This window comes from Symphodus melops (assembly GCF_947650265.1).
Source record: "Symphodus melops genome assembly, chromosome: 11".
Taxonomy (NCBI): Eukaryota; Metazoa; Chordata; class Actinopteri; order Labriformes; family Labridae; genus Symphodus; species Symphodus melops.
Window position 1 is genome coordinate 1,380,441 of NC_136701.1, and position 22,500 is coordinate 1,402,940.

Sequence of the window (22,500 nt, forward strand, 5' to 3'; positions counted from 1 at the left end):
CCGAAACGGCAGGAAGAAAAAAAAAACCAAGCAGCATTCTCCCGTGTAATTAAAGCCATTGATCACGTGGTGCAAAAAAAAAATATCTGTGATTGATTTCTAGCAGGAAGAAATGGAGATTGTCCCGTAGAGGACGGGGCATTTAATTAATGGCAAGCACAAACACACAAAGGGTTGAGTGTCTGTGCAGAACAATGCATTCCTGCAGGAGGGGATTATCCATCACTTAAAAACAGGTTGGACGTTTTCTTTTCTTCATGTCAGTGAACGAGACGTGAAAAAAGTCTCTTCGTTTGTCTGAGGTGCCTGCTGAGACAGCTGGAAGCAGAAGCCCCTTCTAAGTGTCCTAATTTCACATAAACAGGGGGATAGATGTTGGAAAGTATCCGTGTTTGTCATCCATACAAAACCAGCTTTTCACTGGACTCTCACAGAGACTTTATGGATTTTACACTAACGGGGTTTTTTCTCGTCTTTTATCACCGCGCGCTTCGTCAAATGGGTTTACCGTGCAGATTTATTGGCTCTTCAGGACACAGAGAGAAAGTGTATCACACACAATCACCACGGGTTACTCTAATTATGTAGACGTGGATTTTCTTATTTGTCCAATTTTTTTTTTTTTTTTTTTAACATAGATGGAGAAGCAGGAATCTTTATGAGGGTCTATTTCCAGCAGGTCGGAGGAGGAGGAGGAATAAGGGCAGCTGCCAAACGCCCTGAATGGAGGTGCATGTCGAAAAGCTAAAGCATACAAGAAAGAAATACAATCACAATAAAGTCTCCGTCCAATAGAAGCAGATGTGTTTCATAAAAACTCCTGGGAGCCGTTGAGATGGAGCGGGTGCAGAATGCGCTCAGCGCCGCACGGCCTGCGTGCTCAGACGACGTCAGTCTGAGAGCTGATCCATTAGTTTACATTTACCTCAGCTCAACAATAACCTTCATTAGGAGATGGGTTTCCAAACTGAACGCTAGCTCTCTTGAAAATGAGGCTCCCCTTTGTTACGGCCTCTAGTGATTGTTATTGCAGAGAGAGAGAACGTAACTTTCAGCTAATCTATTTAAGGTAAATGTAATGCACATAATGAGCAGTGCACTTTGGGCTTTCACTGGCAGACACAGAGCATCAATGATGGAGCTCCTCCATGACATTAACAACAGTCTCTTCACATTTCACCGACAAAACAAGAGACAGAAAAGGTCGAAAGCCGGTCTGGACTTTAACAGAGTTATCTACAGATTTGTCTTAAATCCAGAAGCGACCAAAAACAATAAATCAATAAAAAGGGATTAGTTGTGCAAAGTCGTCAGCTAACACAGATGGGCAATCTCCATGAGACTCTACTGCAGCTACTTGTTAATATTCATTACTATTGTGTGTTTTGCATTCCCAGCTCAACTTGTTTTTAAAAAAAAAAAAAAAAAATAAATCTCCAGGATGTAAATGTGCATCATGCTTCAGTGGCGCCGCTCACCTCAGCTTCTCTGCCAGCCGTCGCTGTAGGCAGTCTGTGGCTGAAACATTGCAAACAACAAAAGTCACGTTCACAGACATTTGCAGAACAAACAGTGCAGTTTGTGAACAGGATTCACCCGGGGGGGGGGAGGGAGGGAGAGAGGGAGAGAGAGAGAGAGAGAGACTCCTGAACTGCTGCGGGAAACGACGAGGACTGTCGAGTCCTGTGTGCACAGGAGAGAACGACCTGAGCTCACCTCGAGGTGCTCTTATTGTCTGCAGTGAAGAGTGTCAGATGAATGTTCAGGACTCCTTCTGCAGGGTCGGACAACAAAACTGCAACTTCCATGTTTAAATCATCCATTCATTAAAGACCCTCTGATATTCACAGTAAGTTAACAATGATAGAAAAGAGATGTGGGAGAAGATTCTTATGAGGCAAATTTACTCAGTATAAAATGTATTATCAGTATTAGACACTATTACACTCCTGCAAGATTTAATCATCTGGGTTTAATCCAAACGTGGTACATACAGTATATTCATGCTTTCTGGGAGCGCAGAATGATTTGTCCCGTTTTGGAACAGTCAGTGCGTTTACATGGACCCGAGTATCCCGGTTAGGAGCCTTATCCCGGTTTACATGCTCACACAGAAACCTGCTTAACTATCCTGGGCTGTGATTACTGCATGTGATGAGCACAGGTCGAGTCATGGGAGAAGAAACTGGGATATGATGTTTACATGCACAAATACAAAAACAGGATTCTTAAAACCCGGGATACTCATGTGCATGTACACACACTCAACGTTTGAGCTCTTATGGAGGACTAAAGATCCAAGATGGCCTCAGCTTCGTCTCCAGGGGAATAAAGGTGCAGAGCCCTGTTTAAAGGGATTCTTCACCCATTTACATGAAGCTGTGTATCATTAGAAACATGGTAGTAGTGTTGAATGGTCGTGAATCCAGCCCTCATTTTGCAATATGACGCTTTTTGCATCACATGAAGAAAACTTCCAGGCAAAGAAAAACACATTTTTCTCGTCTCAGGGCAAAATGAGGGCTGGACTCACGACCATTCAACACTCCTACCATGTTTCTAATGATACACAGCTTCATGTCAATGGGTGAAGTATCCCCTTTATTAAAGCAAATCATTTAATTTCATTTATTTATTTGAATTAGTACAATGCATATTCATCAACATGTCAGCATAAAGCAGCAATGTAAAAATGCCGGTGTTAGCACAATAGCTAATTTTCATCCGGTGTCCTAAATCAATATTTAAATGATTGACAACATGTGCTCGGATAATTCTTCGATTTTGGAAAGAACCAAAAAAAACCTTGATGATGAAAATGTGGAAATAAGAAATGATGGTAAGAAGATAAACTGGAAACAATGACTAAAGGAGAAATGTGTTGATTGCCTTTAGTTTGTTTGTAATGACATTATGTGCCCTTCTCCTGATGATACTCGTTTCATCTAATATCCGTTTATTATGTTTCCTGCCTGTTTTATTGTTCCCTTTAAAGTTTTAGTAAAAATGATGTTAAAGAAAGAAGAATGATGGAAAGTACAGAGAAGGATATTTTAAAAGTTTTGTATGGAAATGACTAAAAATGTGAAATAAACTGAAAAAGGAATAAATTATATTTTAACTTAAACCAATGAAGAGTGTCTGCTGTGTATTTGTCTCTTCTTGTGTTTATGACAAGAATATAAATCTAAAGTACACACACCTCAAGCCAGTTTGTCACTTTTCTATCTGCTGATAAATCCAATACGATAATTAACATGTTTCTTTTTCTGGCTCTGGGAAAATGAACTTGAAATTGTACGGCTGCCAAACTCACAGATGCGCTCAGTGAAATTTGTTGGCTGCAGTCGAGAAAAGGTTATGAAGTATTTTCGAGACAAAATAAAAAAATAAAAAAATCCAAATTGTTTTTCCTGGTACAGAGGAAATAATCAGAACGCTGGTATCCCAGATGATCCCTGACTTTCAATCCCTGAAACATCATCAAAAACAACGGATCAAGCTAGCTTAAAACGGTCTAAACCCCGCCAACAGTCTGACCTTGACCTTTCTATTGGCAGAAGACAACACAACGAGGAATCTGCTGTGTTTATGGTGCTATCACTTTAGCTTTCTATAACATTCGTCTCTCATTGAGCCCTGTGTGATTTCAGTGAACGCTTGCTGCTGATCCCGACAGACGAAGATGATTCATGACAACAAAGCCGTTTCTAAAAGTGAAAATCAGGAGCCTGCAGCTTCACGCTGTGCAAGAATATATGCAGAGGTGCTGGCAACTACTTGGGGCCCCAGGCTAGTAAGGGGGCCCCTTGAGGGCGGACAAACTTTAAACCAAATCAGCGCCCCAAAAATGTGCAAATTTTGCAACGACAGTCGGAAACCCCCCTGAGGGCGCCCCATCTGACAGCACTCAGTTTCATGAATTACTGCTGTAAAAACCAAAGTTTATCAGTGAAGGTCGACAAATCAAAATGAGTCGAGTAATCATCAGGACACGACGGTGATGAACGCTGGTTGGAGGGGCCCCCAAAGGATTGAGGAGGGGCACCCAAATGTTTGAGGAGGGGCCCCCAACAGACACGAGCATCACCAATGAATATATGGTGTAAATGTATTTTGTTGAGAAGGGGGTTCTTAGGCATCATTCAGAGTGCCTGAATCTAAAGAGGAGACTTGACAGGTTTATTCAGTCCAGTCAGGTAACGACATCAAAACACACACGAGATCTTTAAAAGCGCTCAAAGACAAATTAAACATAATATCTGAACAATAAACAAGTCGAATTAGAATACAGTCTGAATCAAACACAGTAATTAAGATAGATGAGAGTGGTCTGGATAATAACTAAAAACATGCTGCCGCTCCATTTGCAAACAGTGTGCTCTTAAAAGTGAGCAGCAAACAGGTGAATTCAATTTAACTAATCAGTGACGCAGTGCAAACCGCAATTACATCAACTTGTTTGGGATCACATCCTGAAACACAGCGACTGCATCGTAGAACCCAGCCGGGCTAACCCTGGTTAAAACGAGTCAGCAGTCAACATGCAGCGAACAACGAGAGACGGGGGAGGAGCGGGAGACGCAGAACTGGCAGATGAGTCTATAATGCAACCTGTCGCCCTTGAATCCAAGAGCATCACAGCATCAACTCACTGCAGGGTGTGTTGATGCACACTGATTGTACTCTTTACAATCAAACAGGAGTTTTGAACCTGCCTGAAAGCAGCAGGTCATGTGATATGAGTAACGTTTATCGGTGATGTAAGACATGAGCTGTCCCACGCTGTCCTCAAAATGCTTCAAAACAGGAAGTTAGAGACACTTTAGGTGAAATCCTGAAGGATGCTTAAAATGCTCCGTTCAAAGGAAACTGCTGCAGCTGCTCAACAGTTTCTCCCTTTTAGTTTATTCAGAGTTTGTGATGGTTCGTGTTGGGACCTGAATGCATCGCACGGTTAACACAAGATCAGTGGTCATAAGCTTCACTGATTGGCTGATACGAAGGTAACAGAGTTCGGTGTTAAATCTGCAAGAGCTTTGCAGACAGATTTTGAGCTGAGTGAGGAAAAAAAGCAGGTGGAATCCAGAGATCCGTTTAGAGACAAAGCGTGAGAGTCAGAAAGACACGGATAAAAACAAAACAGGAAAAACTCACGGAAAAAAAGCCAGGCAGGAACCAGGAGGGCGGGGAGATGACTCATCGGCGTGGACAGAAGGCGGAGGTTGTTTCCAGGACACGAGAAGGCTGGAGGGTCGGGGACAACAGGTAATCCAAGTCAGACAGAAAGTTCTGGAAAAGATCTCACAATGAGGCGAAAGAACAATCTGACAGGATCACACAGGAGGGTTTCATACTGGACTGATTGCTGCACAGGTGAGTGGAGTTGGCTGATGAGGTGGGCGTGGCTAACAGACACTGAGCAGAGGCAGGATGGGTGGAAAAGTACTGAGTGACTTTTTCTCTTGACGTTCTGACAAAAGTCTGAAAAGTGACGCCGACGTGTTAAACCTGAGGAACACAGGAAGTCACATGACCCGCCCTGTGAACAGCATAAATAAACATTACAGCCTGGGACGTAAAAGGAAACAGGTCTGATTGGTTATCGTCATCATGAGCACACACTGTCAGGGCGGCAATTTAAAAAAAAAAATTGGAATCTGAATTTGGATTTTGAAAACGATGCGTGTTATCCACAGTGAGGCGTGTAGCCGACACGATCAAGCTCCAGCTCTCAGCCTGTCGTTAGCTTGACTCAAAGTTAGCCTGAGAGAGCATTTCGAAGCATTGCGGCGACTGCCGATGAGCCTCCAGCGCCCCCTGCAGGAACAGGCGGGTGATGTCACTCAGGCTTCGTCCGGTAATATTTACAGTCTTTGGTTTCTGATTGTAGATCGATCAGCGTTTAAAGTGTCTTTAACCGTGGCTCTGTAATAAAACATTAGTGGTTAAAGGCTAACATTAGCTGCTATCTTTCAAGCTAGCTTGTGAGCTAAACTTTAAATATGTCCTTATATGGCTTTGAGTTAAAAACAAAAAAACAATCTGATGTTGCTCCATTGAGGAAACAAAAGTGTCGACTCGACTCGACTCATGCTCTTGCGGTGTGAATGCGTAACAGGAAGTTGAAAGTAGCGTTTGTGTGTACACACACACACACACACACACACACACACAGAGGGATAAAACGCAGCTTAAGACTCTCACACCTTTGACTACCAGCTCGAAGTGATTTCTCTTTTCATTCTGCGCTCTGCCTGAACAAAGTGTGCCTCAAAGGCTTTCTCATCAAAAGAGGAGCATCAGTAAACTCATTCTGTCTGATTTCATCGCTTTGTTTCTTGGATGTGTGCTTTCATGACAGCACTTTATTTCACTATGTCGCACAGCTGCTATATTATACATTATATATATATATATGTGTGTGTGAAAAAAGCAGGGTCCACCTCAGAGAACAGCCCCGGGACAGTTGGCGTCCCGGTGGACTGGAGTCACTTAGCTCACCATTTATCACTTTAGGAATTAGCCTGGCCTCCTGTCATTACATCGAACTCCTGAGAGGTAATCAATCTGTTGGCGACGCCCGGAGAAAAAGGCAGAGCTGAGTGATGGATGCACGAATGAAACAAGACATTAAAACTGGAGGAGTGCAAATAAACATGTGAGCCAGAGACGGGTTTTTTGAGGCGGGCGGCTGGAAGGCAAAGGAGCTGAATTTACTTCTTCTTCTTAATGGGAGAATAAATCGTCACAGTTGTCATCCACAGTTCACATGGAAGAACAAAGAAAACACGGAGCATCCAGAGCTCGGCTGTGGGAAAGAGCAGACTGAGACCATTCAAACATATATATATATATACACACACACACACACACACACACACACTCAGTCTGTGCTCGTGTGTCTCCAAACGGCTCCTCTGAGACCGCACGCTCGTCTTTCAAGCTGGCAGGTTGAGCTGAAGCTTCAACAAGCCCGTGTTGCATTCACTGCCATCTCGAGCTGGCAGGAACTATCAGCGCCGATGTAACGTGGGCGTGCAAGAAAACGATTGTCAAAACAAGTTAGGCTCTTTATGAACAGGAGAAATGTCTCATGAAGCCTGCAGACGTGTGCAGGTATTGATTGATGTTGAAACCGTTTCAGCGTCAGAACTCTCCATCATCCTTCATGAGCAGTCAACCTTCAAATTGCCCGCCCTCCCGACCCCCCCCCCCTATTACCACCAGCCTGCACGCTTTGTTTCCCCACCTCACAACATCGATAACTGCACACTGGAAAAATTACATCCTGAAAGAATGGCCCTGAAATTATAAAGAAAAACACACAAACAAACAAAGATGGCCACTGAACCCGTGTTTGTTTATTACAATCGAGTGGATGTGCATGATTCACTGATCGTCTGCGCGGCGGCATCCGGAACATTTCTACATCTACATAACAACACGCGCTTGTGATAGGCTGCCAGCACAGGACCAAAGATGTTCTATTAAACAGGAGCGCCCCCCCAGGAGTCTGCAAACCACAGCTTGGGGGTCGGCGGCATAATTTACAAAAAAACTGTAAAGTGTGCTGTATGGTTAAAAAAAAAGCAGGTCTACAAACTGGGACCTCGTGCACCAATGAAATCAGCTGTTTTGTCCAATTCTCCAACACACGCTAGTTTTGTGCCAATAGATCGACTCTGATATGATCGTGATCAAACTCTCTGTTTTATCCTTTTCCCAAATGTAAACAGAGATCTGACTCCTTTAAATAATGACCTCGGATCTCTCAGGTCAACAGATTATTAACCTGATTGAAGAATGAAGGTTTCAGAGTCTCTGACTGTTTTTATCCTCCAGACAGAGAATATCGAACCAAATGATGCATTCGAGGACGTCCGGTTTCCTTCCTCCGATTGGCACAACTTTCCAGATTATGCGTCTCCTGATGTTTGGTTCCTCTTCTCTCATTGGTGCGTCACACTCTCTACCTGTTTCTAGTAACCAATTCCTCTTGAGGAAGAAGACCATTTAGGTGATTAACTATCAAGACTCCACATTATTAGAATTGGTGGGTGATTAACAGTGAAGGGCCACATCAAGCACACGTTTAATGTGCAATCACTCCTGCAGGCCCTCTTCACACAAACACCTTCATACGCTGACGAGACGATTAAAGATTAAAACACTCATTAAAAAACGGAGAATAAAACATGATGAAATAACTGGTACGATATTAACGTACGCAAAAAAATCATCAAACCGCTCCTTTGCACACGTGTGATCAAACCTGATCGGATTTATTCAACAACACTTCAGTATGTAAGTAAAAAAAAAAGGCTTATTATTCTAACACTGATTCTATCATTATGAAGCACTCTGTAATACGTTTTATTGATTTATTCTCATCAACGTTACAATAATGAGACGGTCCTTGGAAAGATGTCTCAACATGTTCTTAAAAAAAGCTTTAAAAAGTCGTCACTCACTGAGTCATCGTGATTAAAGTGCTGAAGGTCTTTAGATCGATAGATCGATAGATCGATAGATCGATAGATAGATACTTTATTGATCCCGAGGGAAATTCAAGGAAATTTAATCGAGTTGTGATGATCAATTTAAGAATTTATCAGCAGAAGTTTGGACGATCTTAAAGAAGAAGCATTTTAGCATTTAGAAGCATTTTAGCGCTTTTGAACTTGTTAGCTAACTGTTTCACATACATGACCAAAAAAAAAAAAGTGACAAAGACAACACAACAGAAGCTGTAGAGAATCAGACACACACACACACACACACACACACACACACACACACACCGTATAAAGAACTTCTTAACAAGCAGGAGAATAAAACGAGACTTCAGAGCAGCCTGAGCTGGTGAAGCCCGAGGGATTACACTCACATACGATTACCTCGTCGTTTGAAACTTCAGCTCCGTTTAATATGAAAATGTGACACTCTAACATCGCACACACTCCGCTAATAAAAGGAGAAATAAAAAAGGCAAAATAGTCCCGCTCTAATCTGCGCTCCATTCATTTAAAATGAAGCCGGATACCCCGGCTTGTGTGGCGTTATCTTTGTGCTTCATTCTCGGTGAGTCGCTGTGGGCACGTGCAGCAAATGACAAAAATGTTCCAGCACAATGAGAAATGTCTCTAAAAAAAGGCACCTGGGAGAGCGAGCTGAGATTACGTCTTTTGTGTCCTGATGAGCGAGTGTGACGGCGGTGACGGGATGACCTTTGATGGTGCCGGGAGCAGAGGATGGCGAGACGTTTTCCTCCGTGAATGACAAAATACTTCAGATTCGGCCCGAGGTTGAAGAATAGATGAAAAGATGTTAATGGAAATAGCGCTCGGACCATTTCTTAAAGATAGAGCCTCAATAAGAGTGATTTTTAAATTGAATCCATTTTGCATCTGCTTTCAGGTAATCACTGTAAATCTCAGCTAACCTGCAGCGGCTTCATGCACGTTCTCCTTCTGAGAGCTTAAATAGCGTGCACCGCCCTCCACAAGCTTCCCCCCCGCCCGAGCGCTCGAGCCCGACTGATTAATTGAAATGTGTATTGGAGTAAAAAGCTGCTGTAGCCAAAGCTCATACAGGCTGATTTAGCCACAGCTATAAAATCCAGCATGAGCCATAAAAATAGATTTCTGTGTTCCCTGCTCCCACTCATTGCTTTCCCCTCCTCCTGTAGTACTTCCTGCTCCTCTTCTTTATCCTCCGTGTATCTTTGTGTTTGTTCCTTTTCAAGACGAAAACCTGAAGAAGAAGAAGAAAAAAAAAGAGCATGTTGAAGGTGATTTTGGTTTATCAATCAATCAATCAATCAATCTTTATTTATATAGCGTCAATTCATAACAGGCGTTATCTCAAGACACTTTACAAAAGCAGGTAAAGGACCTTACTGTTTGTCTGTTAACATTAACAAAAGGGCAGGTAACAAGACCATGCTCATTGTTATGTTTACAAAAAGCAGGTAAAGGACCTTACTGATGGCTATATTACAAGAGCCCAGCTTAATCCGTCATAGCGTGGCAAGAAAAAACTTCCTTTTAACAGGCAGAAATCTTCAGCAGACCCGGATCATGACGGAACAGCCATCTGCTAAACTGTGCTGGGCTTGAAAATGGGATGGGGGAGATGGGACAAGATACAGAAAGAAGAATAGGATGGGATAGGGTCTGGGGGGGTCTGGGCAGGCCATCCTCAGGGGGAGGGGGGGGGGGGGGGGGGGGTTGTTTGGGCAGGCCATCCTCACCAACAGTCCCAAGGAACCTAAGAGAGCTCAAGGAACCTAAGAGAGCTCAAAAGGAGAGGTTAGAATACAAAGATAGTGACAAGCTACTGCTTGTCACTATAGACATATCTTATTATTATAAGGTGAGAAAGCTGGGAGAGAAAGAGGGAGAGAGAGATAAGAGATCCTGGTGCCAGTTCCCCCGGTAGTCTAAGCCTATAGCAGCATAACTATGAGCTGGTCCTAAGCCAGCCCTAACTATAAGATTTATCAAAAAGAAAAGTTTTAAGTCTATTCTTAAAAGTAGCTAGTGTGTCTGCCTCCCGGACCCCGACTGGTAGACGATTCCAAAGGAGCGGTGCCTGATAACTAAAGGCTCTACCTCCCATAGTACTTTTAGAGACTATAGGCACCACGAGCAGGCCTGCATTCTGGGAACGTAATGTTCTTGATGGATAGTACGGTACAATTAACTCTTTAAGATAGGATGGTGCCTGACCGTTAGAGCTTTGTAGGTGAGCAGAAGGATTTTAAATTCTATTCTAGATTTTATAGGGAGCCAATGGAGAGAAGCCAATACAGGAGTAATGTGGTCCCTTTTCCTCGTTCTAGTAAGAACACGAGCTGCAGCGTTTTGGACGAGTTGGAGGGTCTTTAGAGATTTACCATAGCACCCTGCTAAAATAGAATTACAGTAATCCAACCTGGAGGTAACAAATGCATGAACTAATTTTTCAGCATCATTTTGTGACAGGATCTGTCTGATCTTAGAGATATTACGAAGGTGAAAATAAGCTGTCCTTGAAATTTGTTTAATGTAGGAATCAAAGGACATATCCTGATCAAACAGAACTCCTAGGTTCCTAACAGTGGTACTAGAGGCTACACTAATACTACTAAGGGCCGTCATATCGGCAGAGAAAGTCTCTCTAAGGTTCTTAGGACCAATCACTAGAACTTCAGTCTTGTCTGAGTTGAGCAGTAAGAAGTTTCTGGTCATCCAGGTCCTGATGTCCTTGACGCAGGCTTCTAGTTTACGAAGCTGGTTGGCGTCTTCTGGCTTCATTGCTATGTAGAGCTGAGTATCGTCTGCATAGCAATGAAAGTTCATGGAGTGTTTTCTCATAATACTACCTAGAGGAAGCATATATAATGTAAATAAAATCGGACCAAGCACTGATCCTTGAGGCACTCCATGGCTAACTTTGGTGTACAAAGAGGACTCATCATGAACATGCACAAACTGAGATCTATCTGACAAATAGGATCTAAACCAACTTAGAGCAGTCCCTGTAACTCCAAGCAATTGTTCTAGTCTCTGTAACAGAATCTGATGGTCAATTGTATCAAAAGCAGCACTAAGATCTAACAGGACAAGCACAGATAGAAGTCCCCTGTCTGAGGCTAACAGAAGATCATTTGTTACTCTAACAAGTGCAGTCTCAGTGCTATGGTAAGCTCTAAATCCCGACTGGAACTCCTCAAACAAGCTGTTGTTGTGGAGAAAATCACACAACTGATTAGCTACCACTTTCTCTAAGATCTTGGAGATAAAAGGAAGGTTAGATATAGGTCTATAGTTAGCTAGAGTTCCTGAATCAAGAGTAGGCTTTTTAAGGAGCGGTTTAATTACAGCTACTTTAAATGACTGGGGTACGTAACCTGCAGCTAAAGATATATTGATCATATCTAGTATGGAGCTGCTAACTAGAGGAAAGACTTCCTTAAACAACTTGGTTGGGATTGGATCTAAAAGACAAGTTGACGGTTTAGACGCAGAAATAATCGAATTTAGTTCTGCGAGGTTAATTGGAAAAAAACAATCGAGGTTAGTATCAGAATTTGGAACCGTTTCTGCCGAATCGAAAATATAGGAGGAATCTGCACTAAGTAAAGGTAGTAAGTTGCTAATTTTGTCTCTAATGTTTAGAATTTTATCATTAAAAAAGCTGATGAAATCATTACTGCTAAGGGCTAAAGGAATAGATGGCTCAAATGAACTATGACTCTCTGTCAGCCTGGCTACAGTGCTGAAGAGGTATCTAGGGTTGTTTTTATTTTCTTCGATAAGAGACGAGTAATAGGCCGTGCGGGCCTGCCGTAGAGCTTTCATATATCGATTATGACTATCTTGCCAAATTAAACGAGATTCTATCGTTTTGGTGGAGCGCCAAATTCTTTCACATTTACGTGACGTTAGTTTTAGAGTACGGGTTTCTAAATTGTACCATGGAGCTGATCTCTGTCGTTTGATTGGCTTCTGTTTTAGGGGAGCGATTGAATCCAGAGTAACTCTAAGTGAATCCACCGCACTATCTACAAACTGATCTAGCTGAGAGGGACTAAAGTGATTATAGGAGTTTTCAACTAGGTTAGGGGATGGAACAGAAACAAAGGCAGCTGAAATAGCTTCCTTAAATTTAGCTACAACATTATCATTTAAATTTCTAGAGAGCACTTTTTTATTAAGAGGAGTTAAGGTTGGTAAAAAGAAATCAAAAGTTATTAGGAAATGGTCTGATATCAGAGAATTTTCCAGAAAAACCGACAGACTGTTAATTTCAATACCATAAGCTAAAACAAGATCCAGGGTGTGGTTAAATCGATGGGTAGGTTTGTTTACACCCTGGGTGAAGCCAATAGAGTCCAATAGAGACATGAAAGCCATGCTAAGACTGTCATTAACAACATCCACATGGATATTGAAATCACCTACAACAATTATTCTATCACTGCTAAGAACTATGTGTGATAGAAATTCTGCAAATTCAGATAGAAATTCTGAATATGGGCCAGGAGAGCGGTAAACTACACTCAACAAAAATATAAACGCAACACTTTTGTTTTTGCTCCCATTTGTCATGAGATGGACTCAAAGATCTAAAATTCATTCCAGATACACAATATTACCATTTCTCTCAAACATTGTTCATAAATCTGTCTAAATGTGTGATAGTGAGCACTTTTGCTTTGCTGAGATAATCCATCCCACCTCACAGGTGTGCCACATCAAGATGCTCATCAGACACCATGATTAGTGCACAGGTGTACCTTATACTGCCCACAATAAAAGGCCACTCTGAAATGTGCAGTTTTGTCTCACAGCAAAATGCCACAGATGGCGCAAGCATTGAGGGAGCGTGCAATTGGCATGCTGACAGCAGGAATGTCAACCAGATCTGTTGCTCGGGCATTGAATGTTCATTTCTCCACCATAAGCCGTCTCCAAAGGCGTTTCAGAGAATATGGCAGTACATCCAACCGGCCTCACAACCGCAGACCACGTGTAACCACACCAGCCCAGGACCTCCACATCCAGCAGGTTCACCTCCAAGATCGTCTGAGACCAGCTACTCAGACAGCTGCTGAAACAATTGGTTTGCATAACCAAAGAATTTCTGCACAAACTGTCAGAAACCGTCTCAGGGAAGCTCAACTGCATGCTCGTCGTCCTCATCGGGGTCTTAACCTGACTCCAGATCGTCGCCGTAACAGACTTGAGTGGGCAAATGCTCACATTCGATGGCGTCTGGCACGTTGGAGAGGTGTTCTCTTCACGGATGAATCTCGGTTTACATTGTTCAGGGCAGATGGCAGACAGCGTGTGTGGCGTCGTGTGGGTGAGCGCTTTGCTGATGTCAATGTTGTGGATCGAGTGGCCCATGGTGGTGGTGGGGTTATGGTATGGGCAGGCATCTGTTATGGACGAAGAACACAGGTGCATTTTATTGATGGCATTTTGAATGCACAGAGATACCGTGATGAGATCCTGAGGCCCATTGTTGTGCCATACATCCATGAACATCACCTCATGTTTCAGCAAGATAATGCACGGCCCCATGTTGCAAGGATCTGTACACAATTCTTGGAAGCTGAAAATGTCCCAGTTCTTGCATGGCCAGCATACTCACCGGACATGTCACCCATTGAGCATGTTTGGGATGTGCTTGACCGGCGTATACGACAGCGCGTACCAGTTCCCACTAATATCCAGCAACTTCGCACAGCCATTGAAGAGGAGTGGACCAACATTCCACAGGCCACAATTGACAATCTGATAAACTCTATGCGAAGAAGATGTGTTGCACTGCATGAGGCAAATGGTGGTCACACCAGATACTGACTGGTTCTGAGTCCCCAGACCCTCAATAAAGCAAAAACTGCACATTTCAGGGTGGCCTTTTATTGTGGACAGTCTAAGGTACACCTATGCACTAATCATGGTGTCTGATGAGCATCTTGATGTGGCACACCTGTGAGGTGGGATGGATTGTCTCAGCAAAGCAAAAGTGCTCACTATCACACATTTAGACAGATTTATGAACAATGTTTGAGAGAAATGGTAATATTGTGTATCTGGAATGAATTTTAGATCTTTGAGTCCATCTCATGACAAATGGGAGCAAAAACAAAAGTGTTGCGTTTATATTTTTGTTGAGTATATAACAACTAGAACTGGCTGAAAAGTTCTAGAGACTGGATGTGAAAGACTGAGTGCAAGACTTTCAAAAGAGGTATAATTCAGCTTTGGTGTTTAAAAATGTGTTTAAAAAAATGAAAGATGGAGGAACATGCTGTATCAGCCATAAACACTCCTTGTGGCTGTTTATGTCCATTTATCAGAAGCGCGTTCGTCACGTTGCCAACATTGTCTTTGTGGACTGCGTGTGTGTGGACGCAAACGCGACTTTACCCAGACTTTTTGTTTTTTACCTGCGTCCTGCAAAATGTGAGATTGAATGGAAGTCATGGGGGAAAAAGTCATCAAACATGAGGAGCTGAATGTCCTTAAATTATCTTGAAAGTGAGGAGTCCCTGAGGGAAAGAGACGAGAGATGTGCAACTATTCTGCTCACTTGTGTTTGTGTTTGTTCTGTTGTGGTCGCCTGTACTTAAATACAAGTAGAAATCTCGGATGTTGAAAAATTAAGCTGATGCAGAAGTCCTGCAGTTCGCTGAGTGTCCACTAGAGGCCGGCTGCAGACGCACAGGAAGTCATGTCACATTTTTGCAGCCTGGTTTGAGCAGCTCAAGGGGGGTTTTTATTAATGACTCATCAGTTTTGATTGGATGAAGGATCAGAGTTATTCACCTGAGCTGATTGACAGGTGGGCGCCGTGTAACGGTTTGTCAGGAGGCTTAAAACCCGCCTCAGCTCTCAGCCTGTCGTTAGCTTGACTCAAAGTTAGGCTGAGACGGCATTTCCAGCACGGAGACCGCCATCCATGGGACTCCAGCGCCCCCTGCAGGGACACACGGGGGACTCCAGCGCCCCCTGCAGGGACACACAGGGGACTCCAGCGCCCCCTGCAGGAACACACGGGGGACTCCAGCACCCCCTGCAGGAACACACGGGGGACTCCAGCGCCCCCTGCAGGAACACACGGGGGACTCCAGCGTCCCCTGCAGGGACACACGGGGGACTCCAGCGCCCCCTGCAGGAACACACGGGGGACTCCAGCGCCCCCTGCAGGAACACACGGGGGACTCCAGCACCCCCTGCAGGGACACACGGGGGACTCCAGCGCCCCCTGCAGGAACACACGGGGGACTCCAGCGTCCCCTGCAGGGACACACGGGGGACTCCAGCGCCCCCTGCAGGAACAGACGGGGGACGTCGCTCAGGCTTCGTCCATTAATATTTCCAGTCTTTGCTTTAAGTGTATGTGTGTGTGTGTGTGTGTGTGTGTTTTGAAGTCCAGGATGCAGAAGCTTGGTTCCTTTAATGTCCAATCATGGACTTGCAAATCAAAGGGTATCATCAGCATGCACTGCATTTATGATAAACGTTCAGAAGTAAGACTTTCTCGAAACTGCAAGGTTCCAGCGTTTCTAACCTGAGGCATGATTCAGACCTGTTATTCATCAGAGCTCAATAACCGCCTCATACACGCCGTCAGCCCATCAGGCACATCGTCTGATATTCATGACAGGAAACAGTGCTGGTAAAAATAGCCGCGCTGCGTGAGGCAAATAATGACAAACGGTGATGAAAGTGACGTATAAATGGAACACATTTAACAGCCTTGCATCTCTCTACACGTCGAGGGAATTCAGTGTGGGTTTTTTTTATAGGTGCAATAACACACGACTATCACCATGAAGAGCGAGGGGAAGAAGAGACTGCAAGAGCTGTGTGATTATCAAAAAAGAAAAAAGAAATACTGCTCAGGAAACAGAAGAAAGCTGGAACATATATTCATGTGTGTGCTTGTCCTCTCTGGGTCTGTGGGGAGTCCTTGCCCCAGGCTGAGGAGTTCAAGTATCTTGGGGTCTTGTTCACAAGTGATGGGAGGATGGAGCGCGAGATTGACAGACGGATCGCTGCTGCGTCCGCAGTCATGCGGTCGCTGTATCGGTCGGTCGTTGTGAAGAAGGAGTTAAGCCGAAAGGCAAGGCTCTTGATTTACCGGTCGATCTTCATTCCTACCCCCAGACTTCCCTAGCCCAGACTTCCCTCGCCCCAGACTTCCCTAGCCCCAGACTTCCCTCGCCCCCAGACTTCCCTAGCCCCAGCTATGGTCATGAGCTTTGGGTCATGACCGAAAGAATGAGGTCCCGGATATAAGCAGCTGAAATGAGCTTCCTCCGTAGGGTGGTGAGCTCGGAGTAGAGCCGCTACTCCTCCACATCAAGAGGACTCAGCTGAGGTGGCTCGGGCATCTGATGCCCCCTGGACGCCTCCCTGGGGAGGTGTTCCAGACATGTCTCTCCGGGAGGAGGCCTCGGGTAGACCCAGGACATGCTGGAGAGACTGTGTCTTGACCGGCTTGGGAATGCCTTGGGGTGGAAGAGCTGAAGGAAGTGTCTGGGGCAAGGGAAGTCTGGGGCGAGGGAAGTCTGGGCTAGGGAAGTCTGGGGCGAGGGAAGTCTGGGGCTAGGGAAGTCTGGGGCGAGGGAAGTCTGGGCATCTCTGCTTTGACTGCTCCGCTACCCGGCTGGATAGAGCTTTAGTTTATAAACTGTGTGAAATAAAATGTCAAACCGTCGACCTCGCTTGTTGTGTTCAGGGGAGGGAGCAAACTTTTCGACCAATCAACTAACTTGAAAATATTATTTCCCTCAGCTCGTCATCTTTTTGCAGAGTAAAGCTGCAGATGGCTTTAGCGCAAAACAAGAGCATTCAGCGCTAACGTCATTAGCACCACATCATCCTCCAGAGAAGATAGCTGGAAAAATTCACGGGCTCTTATTAGCAGTCGCAGTCCATTCTGGGTGAATTCCCCCCCCCCTCCGTCTTTGTTCTCCTGCCGCCTTGAAGATGAAACTCAGAACGGGAGCTGCACAGTGCTGCTCTGACACATTTTGAACCTTTGATATGTCTCGGCTGTTTTCTTTTTTTTTTTTGACCACGAGCCCATCAGAGCAGGTTAATAGCGTGTTGGGGGAGGAGAAGGTTGAGTCAGCTTCATTTTTACCCGCTGTGATCACTCTGTCAGCGACTTTGAGGCCTGTCTAATTTTCAGATTTTAATTATCTGACACTGATGATGTATATCAGGATCTGTACTTCCTCATTAGCTCCATAATAGCGTTCCTGACCTCGATATCACTCAAACCGAGTTCATTTGTATTTTTCTGAGAGAAAAATCATCCCCGAAGAGATTTAAAACACAAACAGGCCTCGACAGTGGATAACCTGAAAGCTTACATTCACAAGTGACGCAGCTTTGGCACTGTGCTTTTCATCCAAACCACTTATCATAATATTTACTAAACGCAACATTTGGGATTTGAAGAACGGAGCATCCTGCAGAGCATGACAAATTTTTCCATCAGAAGTCTCGTTAAGCTCTCTGTGAGGGAGATACTGATTAATCACAGTGTTTCTCTGGTAAACAAACATGTTGGATTTCACCGATTTAGTTCAACACGCCATCCTTCATATATATATCTATATTCTCCTCCGACATTATATACACACACCCTCATATGGTCAAACAGTCTCTTCCCATTTTTTTAATATATTCTCCCCTCACACCCACTAACAGAACAATCCAACAGTCCATTTCTCACTCACTGGATGAGTGTGAGAAATGTCTGTCCAGGGTCCAGAACGGTGACGGTGTGATTCCACAAATAACATTTGAACGACGCACAAAGGATGACGTGTTCTTTAAGCGTGGGCACTAAAAGGCGTTTGGTCCAGGCGTAGACACGGGTCTTAGTTCTGTGTGTAATTCTGCTCTTTGTTTCATGATGACGTTTTATGTTTCCACTTTAGACAAGATCAACCGTCTTATTAAAGACTCAAAGGTTTCGTGCAAAATGCATATTTATCAGTCCTCACGATGTTCAGACTCCACCTCTCGCTGTCTGTCATGTTTGGAGCACGCCATGATTGTTGCTTTACAAAAGAAACCGGTAGCGTTCGTAAATCTGACTGATGCTCATGATGACCTGTGTGAGTGCCGTGAAGTTCATTTTACGTTGTGCGGTTCGATGTTCGGTTTACCCGGAGCGAGCGTCTATCAAATATCCAACTTCAAACTAACTTCCTGCAGAGGGAAAAAAAAAAAAAGCACTCACAACCACAATGAGTTGCCATAGCAACGTTAAACAGCAGCTGATAGGACATTTAGATTGGACACAGAATTGGAATATTGATGTTTGTCTCGGTCTGTATTTCATCATGTTTGAGTCCGCTAATTAAGTGCTCCTGGTTAAAACAGTCGTGATCAAACTAGCCCTCGCACCCACCTGTCAATCACTTACAGACTTGCAACAGACTTTAAATGAGTATTTGATTTCCAAGCAACAGAGTCATGATGCTCGAACCTTTAGGAGTCATTTGAAAGATTTCAGGACTGAAATAAACTGAAATAAAAAAGCGGACATTGATGAGACGTTCTCACCCTGCTTGTACAGAAACAAGGTGTGCAGAGTGTTACGTGGCCAAGTCCAGGGCCTTGTTGTCCTTCTCACTCCTCGAGGCGTGCAGGTTCGACTGAGCGGTGTGTGTGTGTGTGTGTGTGTGTGTGTGTGTGTGTGTGTGTGTGTGTGTGTGTGTATGTGTGCAGAAGATGAAAAGGTTAGAGGAGACACAGAAGCTGAAGTGATACAGACGGCAAAGAGCCCCGCGCTCGCGCAGTGGGAGTCCCACGGATGAATAAAAAAAGCAGACTCTTCATGTTTAAGTCATGCAGGATGACGAGTAAACACTGGAGGCCATCGCTGCAGCTCCAGAGAGCAGCGAGCCGGGGATGAAGGAGCAAAGACCTCACAGAGAGAAATGCATCAAAACATGTCCTTCAGCGTTCGTCCCCGGAGGTCAACGCGCCGCTCTGACAGCCGAGCCGGCGCGGACGCCATCGCTCCCAAAGACAGCGGCTGTTTGAAGAAATGTGCCCGACAGGATTCTCACCACATTAAACAAATATTGTTTTAATGATGAACTCTTGATATGATGATATAAAGATTGAAGTTTCTGCCTTTATCAGATATTCGGACAGCAGAGGAGAGACAGGAAGTAACGGGAGGAGAGGCGTCTCCAGCCGCTCTTAATCTGAGAGCGTCACATCAGCTGAATTAAGCTGCTGCTTAACTTATATTTTTTAAATCTTTCGACTGTTAGTTTACACCGTGACTCAGAGAGAAGCTTTTTTTTTTGTTTGTCCAGCACATGTTGAAAAATTCACAATAAAGAAGACTTTGACTTTCTGACATTTTATTTCTCACACATGCACTGCAGAAAAACAAACACAATCACACGCTAACTAGCAAGGCCAAATGATGACACATTTGTAGGTCTGCAGCTACTTCCTGCTAACATGCATTTGGTTCATTCCTATCTGTCGTGACAGGAAGTGGAACATGCATCAGAAAGGCACGCTCGCTGTTGCCATGGTGGCTTTAAGACGCTGTCTGCCATTGTGCGAGTGCACTCAAGTAAAGTCTGGGCTTCACTGTGTGAGTATGTAATCACACCATCAACAGTTTCAAACATGCCAGGAGTCCTTTGAAGCAGTTCTGTAGCGGCTGATTGGAGCGTGGCGTGCCCTCGTGCCCCCGCTGCACATGGCGTGGTGAAGATCACACGTCTCTATAAGTGGGTCAGAAACAGGCCGAGTGTGTTCGCCCCGCCGTCCTTCGCTCCTCTCTTCCCGCTCGGCCAACATTTCAATTTCAAGGCTTCAAAAAGGATCTTCCAAAAAAACTAAACAAAGGGCGACGTCACAGCTGCAACATTTATTCCTTATACGTCTAAATTCATCATATCGCACGAAGACATGATAATAATATAAGAGTTTTAATACCGTACATTTTAAACCTCTTTAAGCAACGTTCTTAAAAGAAAAAAAAAAAAAGCTGGTTTTTCTTGGAGTTCAACGTTGCACGATAATTCGTGTGTGCGCCGCCAGCACAGAATAAAGATCTTTCAGTTCAATTCAAAAAAACTTTATTTGTCTCCGAGGGGTCAATCAAAGGCACACAGAGCAGTAAATGCAGCTGTACCAAAAATGTCATCAAAAGAATAAAGCGTCAAGATGTACAGACCAAGTTAAATATAGACAGAAGGTGAGCGGACTAAAATATGTAAACAGACATGTTGTCACCGGTTTCCGGGCAGAAAACAGGGAGGAGGATCCGATTACAGGTAACACAAAATATTTATTAAACAGAAAAAACTTACTCAAATAAATCCAAAAACCAAACAGAGAGAGAATCCAGGGAGCAGAGGACACGGAGAAACATCCTGCTCGTCGAGGACAGGAGGGTGAGACTAAACAGACAGGTAACAGACACAGGTGAGACTATTGAGACAGGTGAGGACAATCAAGACAGGAAGGACAGAGAGGGAGAGACAGGAAACGCCACCTAAACCAGATATTACAAAATAAAACAGGAACCTAAAAACACAGGAAATGAACGTACAGGCAACAGAGGAGGATGCTGGGAAACATTCATCCACAGAAACACTGAATGAAAACTAAAACAAGATGAAAAACAGAAACAAAACTAAACCAGAAAAAAAAAAAAATATATATATATATATAGTGCAGTAAATATAAATATGAAGCTGTGTGTGAGCAGGCAGATACTAAATAATGCCGTGATCGTGGTGCAGAACTACAGATTAAATATACTTTACACATAAGAACATTAAACAGCTGAAGGAAAGAATGCAACAGAAATTTAAAAATAAATAAATAAAATAAACAGAGGAAGGAAAGCTAAGAAATTCAGTTAAACTGTATATGTACAGTATATATATATATATATATAATGTTTTATGTATGTGATTATGTGATGTGTATCTCCACTGCTAAACCAAATAAAAAATTGAATGAAAAAAATCAAAGTTGCTTTGTGCATCAGCGGGCTGTTCGACGCTCCGAGTCGAAGTGTCTGTTTCTCTGCGTTAACGTGCAGCTGCTCGTTGCTGGGACGCTGAACATGTTTGACGTGAACAGTGCCGTTCCAACAGACGTCAACAGGCAAATAAGACTTAGTCATCAGTGGGCAGAAATCACACACACACACACACACACACACACACATCCTCAGGTCCTATGTGTGTGCGTGCAGCTGCAGTATTTCTTTTATGACTGGTTTTATTCTTGGTTGGTGAACTAGCTGGATCCCCCTCAGGATGGTGTACGAGCTCATTAAAGTCGGACGACTTGGTGAAGCTCGAGCTCGACCACAACTTTAACACGTCCGACTAAATCAACGTCAACGCTGCACATCTGGATTTTTCTTACACGCTCTTTTTGAGTGTCCGTGTTCTGTCCCTCTTAATGCTTTGATCAGCTGACTGTGGGCGTGTACCATCCAAGTAATTAACCAACCAGACTCCGCCTCAACCTTTTCCCAACCAATCACCTTCCTGCCATCCAACGCTAACAACAGTCTCTCTCTCTCTCTCTCTCTCTCTGTCTCTCTCTCTCTCTCTCTCTCTCTGTCGTTTCAGTGCTAACACTGCAACTCCTCAAAGCCTCCGCTCCTTTGCACCTCCGCGGGGGGGGGGGGGGGGGGTCCTGTCCTGTGTCGTCGAGTACATGAAGTCGTCCCGATGGAGTCTACACCCCCCCACAAAAAAAAGACTTTGCACATTTAATAGTTAATAAATAATTGTTCATTCTCAGTGAAGTCTGTCCTGATTGAAATGAGAGTTCGAGGTTTTGGTTTTCAAAGCAGGTTTGTACTTAAACTGAAACTGGACAGTTGCTAAGCAACCCAAATGTCCTCCTGCACTCTGCTTCCTTCTTTGGGTTTAGAAGATGTTTGAGGACGAGCGACTTTTTATGTTTTTGATTATTTTTT

General features: G+C 44.0%; 1 protein-coding gene and 1 long non-coding RNA gene across 2 annotated transcripts in view; both read right to left on the reverse strand.

The window, feature by feature from the left end:
- The window catches only part of micu2 (mitochondrial calcium uptake 2), a 98,596-nt gene extending 80,511 nt beyond the window's left edge, over window positions 1–18,085 (reverse strand). Inside the window, exon 1 of the mRNA XM_079356314.1 lies at window positions 18,079–18,085. The gene's annotated coding sequence lies outside the window, so the exon portion shown is untranslated. The remainder of the gene's footprint in view (window positions 1–18,078) is intronic.
- Window positions 18,086–20,295: 2,210 nt separating this feature from the next.
- Window positions 20,296–22,500, reverse strand: part of LOC306831993 — a 31,664-nt gene continuing 29,459 nt past the window's right edge. The window contains exons 2-3 of the long non-coding RNA XR_013780164.1: window positions 20,867–20,956; window positions 20,296–20,377 (exon numbers count right to left, since the gene is read on the reverse strand). This is a non-coding gene — a long non-coding RNA (uncharacterized lncRNA). The remainder of the gene's footprint in view (window positions 20,378–20,866; window positions 20,957–22,500) is intronic.